Below are 5362 nucleotides of genomic sequence, written 5' to 3'. Positions count from 1 at the left end.
AAGTAAAAAATTAATATATTACCAAATATGCATAAGATTTGGTTGTGTGTGTATATAGCTGTAATCATTTAAATGTATCAACCAAATTTGAGGAGTAATTTTCATAGATAGTCACTAATATTTGGAAAATTACCTAGGAATATCACTTATGTTTGTTTTAAGATTATAATATCATCCAACTTAATCTATTTTTTTTAAATTATACTTGACACAAAAAATACATTATCTCTCTCTTATTAGGATGTCAAGTCACATTATTTATTTTTTTATTATTAAAAAAGTTATGTTTTAAACCTATTTAAACGTTAGGTTGCAATATTTATTTATTTTTAATATTGTTTTCTATTTATGTTTTTGAAAATGTTTTGTTTTTTAGATATATAAAGATAAATTTTAAAAATGAATGGAAAAAAAAGCTCCATTTCTACAACTAACAACTAATTGATTGCTTTAACTATTTTTTAAAAATAAGTTTTTTAATTTTTTAATGATAATTATTATTTTTAGTATAATTTTTAAATTAATTTTGTAAATAATAATTATAGTTTTTGTATGGTGCACTTTTTCTTCTCCTATTTAGATAGATATTTCTACATTCCATTTTGTTGGAGCATTCTCTAAAATCACTGAAAGTAATAAATATAAATAGACATTACAGTTTTGTTTTATAAAATAATTCAATTTTCATTTTTCATTTTTTTACCTTAAAAATTGAAATTTGAAGCATTTAAAGATCTTTCTCTTTTTAATTTCCAGTAATTGCCAATACTGTTTTTATATAGCTGTCTATTAAATATATATAATCATTTAAATATATCAACCAAATTTGAAGAGTAATTTTCCTAGATAGTCAGTCACCCATATTTAGAAAATTACCTAAGAATATATATAAAAATTTATGTTTATGGACTGATTTTAATTTTATCGCTTATAGCAATTTGTTTATGTTTCTACACATGTCCATTATTTTTCTTTGTTTATTTAGAGTTGTTAGAAACATAAACGAAAATAAAAAAATTAAGATAAAACGAAATAAATCATTCTTTTGCAAACATAAACATAACAAATCATATTTCGATTATTGGCATACGTGCCTTAATATTACACACTATTTTTGTAATGACGAAGAATTAAATAGAAGATTTACAGCAGACACGATAATATTACCATACATCTCCAAATATTCATTATCCTTAGTAAGAGTGGATCGATAAACATAACCTAATCTTCCTTTAAATGCACTTTCACAATAAAAACCAGCATCTTGAGCAAAGTTTCCAGCTGCATTCACACTACTATATAAACCTTTTATCATATACTCTTCTACTGAGAGTTTAAATTCATCATTCGTAGATCGATAATAATTCAAACATAAATTATATATCACTTTTAAGTTATCGTTGTTCGTATGATTGAGAAATGCATGAATTTTTCTTATTGACTTGGAAACAATTGGCAATGATACGTAGATCGCTTCCGCGGTTAATTGAGAAGGACTCCTATGAGGATTTAAGCCATAACTTTCTAAGCAAAATTTTGGATATTTGGATTTCATGCACACTTGAGACAAGTAATTACTTGTACTTGGTGTTATTAAAAAAGCAACAATTAAATATAAGACTAATGTTGATGATGATAATGATATTGCCATTGTTTTGTTTTTGTTTTTGTTTTTGTTTTTGATTGATTGGTTTGTGATAATTTTGTAAGGGTTCAAACCATATATAAAGATGACTAAATCTAGAGATGATTGTGTGTGAAATCTAAATTTATTAAAAATTTAATGAAAGTTCTATACATGTACATGGTTAATTTTAGAGATTTATTATATCACAGGGGGACTCATAAAGTTATTATTTTCCATAATTTAATGAGTGAGAAATATTTTATTCTTGCAATTTTGGTTAAAAAATCAAACTTCCCTCTCAATTTTGAAAAATAATACCATTTATGTTATGCGAAATTTATTTTACCCTTGTTATTTATAATCTTCTATTTATGAAACAATTTTTATTTTTTATTTTGTTCATATTTTTCATTATAGAATGACATTAACTTATACGCTAATCAATATTTAAACTAATTTATTTTGTTGATAAATTTGACTGAGTAATTTTATATGACAGAGAATTTTTAATGATAAATTGACTCACTTATTTTGTATGATAAAAAGTTTTTAATGATAAATTGACAAAGAGATTATGTATGATAAAATGTCTTTAATAATAAATTTTGTTCATATTAACAATAATAATAATAATATATAACCATAGAACCAACGCTGTCCAATTATATATATTTTTTCATGGACGTTCGTAAAGAATTGTTTATGGCCTTCTTACTCGCCTATTACAAATAATACACTATATAAAAAATTGATTTTTAACGATAAATTAATTAATTAACCATAATATATTGATTATCGTTAAATAATTTATTTGATTGATTGACTGGTCTTGTAACTGTTGTTATACATCCAACCCTATCTCAAACAATTATTAAGAAAAAGTTATTATAGATATTTTTTTTTAAAAAAAAGTGAAAAGAACAAAAATAATAATTCTCAATGAAAATTTATGAAAAGCTAATGTACCATTATTGGAATTCTTTTTCTAATACATATTATTTTTTTACTAATGTCGAATTATATAAAAGCCCTACCGCAGACACAACTATACTACCAAAATTACGCATACTCTCATTGTCCTTTGCAAGAGTGGAGTCATAAACATAACCCCATTTTCTTTGAAATTCATTCTCACATCGGTAAGCATTTAATTGGGCCATAATTCCTGCATCGTTCACATCAAAATATTGAAAACTCTTCTGAGCGCTTCTTAATGTATCAATAACAAATTGGTAATAATCCAAACAATAGTTATATATATCTTTTAAGTTAAAGTCATTTGTCTGATCTGTAAAGACGTGAATCTTTTTTGTGATCTCTGTGGCGTTAGTCAATGTTAAGTTGATGGCCTCTAATGTCAACTCATGAGGTTTCCTATGAGGATTTAGGCCAAAAACTTGCAAGCAAAATTTTGGACTCTCGGATTTGATGCAAATATCGGACAAGTAGTTACTTGTACTTGGTGATATTAAGGAAGCAATAATTAGACATAAGATTAGTGTAGAGCCAAAGGAAAAAAATGATGAAGAAGGTGTTATCATTGTCTTGATTTTGCTTGTTTTCCCCCTTTTGATTCCTCTATTAGTGGTAATTTTATAAGGGGAAAATTCAATATAAATGAAGATATATCTCAAGATAGTTGTGTGAGAGAATATTGTGCATTAAATAGATTATGTAAATTTGATATTATTATTAATTTAAAAGGGAAAATTCAATTTAATTACTATATACAATATATTTGTTTACATGCCATGTTTAGTTAATTTTGTTCTAAAATTGAAAAGATTTATGTATATTTCACAGCCTTTTGATCTTTGAATAATTTCCTTCCATAAATGTCTTATATTTAAAATTTGTGATAAAGTGAGGAGTATCATATCAAAGATTTATGTCTTATATTTAATTTTCATTTTTCTTTATTCTTTTTCTATTTTTGAGAAAACAAAATGATTTTGGTGTATTTGACTCTATTTGTCATCTGAATTCTTCTATTAATTACTTTGTCAAATAAATATTTTATGGTTATTAAAATATATAATTTAATTTTCTTTAATTATTGACCAAATTTATCAGACATTTATTCGGCGGAAGAAAAAAATGAAGATGAGATAAGAAAAGGCTTAGAAGAGAAGAAAATGAAAGTTTTCAAAAGTCTAAAAGTTATTCTAGTTAATTGAAGAAAGAAAAAGTTTTGGTGATAAGGTTGAGATTTTTCTTTTTAAAAAATAGTATCTATAATAATAAAAATGATGTAGAAATTCATATTTAATTTGAATAGTGACAGCGTTGTGATTAGAAAGATTCATGTAACAAATGGGGTTAAGAGCAAATAATCGAAGTCATTTCACCTTTTAAAAACTGTGGAGAAATTTCTTAAGAAAAATGAATAGAAAGTATCATTCAAGTTATTAAATTAAAATTCATGATATTAACTTTGATCAAATAAAATTAAATGAAAATTACCTTATCAAGGTAATTAAAAGTTTAGGAGTGCATAGTAAAATTTTGAAAATTTTAAAAAGTTTTATCTCCTATTTTAAATTTCAAAATTTGAAATTTCCCCCTCTTTTATTATTATTTTCATCTTTTATGAAGAAACCAATGATTAGAGATGAGATTAGTGTAGGGCCAAAGGAATATGGTGTCACTTTATAAGGTTGGTGGATATGTAATAATTTTATAAGGTTTGGAATTTATTGTAAATGTGGCTATATATCAAGATGGGGAGATTAATATTGTGATTTGTCTATTAAATAGATTATGTAAATTATGAATTATCATTAATTTTATTGAATTCTGTAAATGATATGTTTATTTCTATGGCATGGTAAAGATTTTTGATTTTGATTTAACCTTCCAAAAAAAAATGCATATTGAGACATTTATTTGTTTCACAAGCTTTTGAAATTAGCTAATTTCCTTTTGTGAAAGTCTTATGTTTAAAATTTGATGTAAATTGGGTATATTATATCAATGGACTTCAAAGCTTACCTTAGAAAACAAATGGACATAAAACAATTTTTCATTTGATTTTTAAGAAACGGAAAAGGGTCAAAATACCCTTTAACTATCAGAAATAGCTTAAATATACCCTTAGAGTATATTTCGGCTCAAATATACATTTACCGTCAAACTATAGGTTCAAAAATACCCTTCTCATTAACAGAATCGGTTAAACGCTACTTAGATGCCATGTGGATGTCACATGGCATGTCACATAAGCCAATAGAGTTTCACTCATGCCACGTAGACTAATAAACTTACCCCTAATTTCTCCCAATTTTCTCCATTTTCCGTAGAATTTAGAAACGATTTCACTGAATAACATAGAACCCCTTTTTCTCATTTCTCCATTTTCTTATAACGATTTCACAAAACATAAGTACTAAGGGAAAGGGGTTCTATGTTCTTCAACGAAATCGTTTCTAAATTCTAAGAGGAATAGAGAAAATTGGGAAAAATTAGGGGTAAGTTTATTTTTTACGAGGCATGAGTGGAACTCTTTTGACTTATATGACATACCATTTGGTATCCACATGGCATCCAAGTGGCGTTTAACAGATCTGTAACGACCTGTTTAGTCGTTTTGAGCAGCAGATTTTATTTCTGGAAAAACTGTGTGAGTCGACGGAACCCACGACGGACCGTCATGGGCACGACGGGCCGTCGAGGGGGTCTCGTTCCAAAAGACTTAGACTTCTGAAATTTGGGTACTGAAATCGACTCTCTGAACTT

Source organism: Solanum pennellii, chromosome 6 (assembly GCF_001406875.1).
Source record: "Solanum pennellii chromosome 6, SPENNV200".
Taxonomy (NCBI): Eukaryota; Viridiplantae; Streptophyta; class Magnoliopsida; order Solanales; family Solanaceae; genus Solanum; species Solanum pennellii.
The sequence above is the reverse complement of the archived record's forward strand: the minus strand, read 5'-3'. Positions refer to the sequence as shown.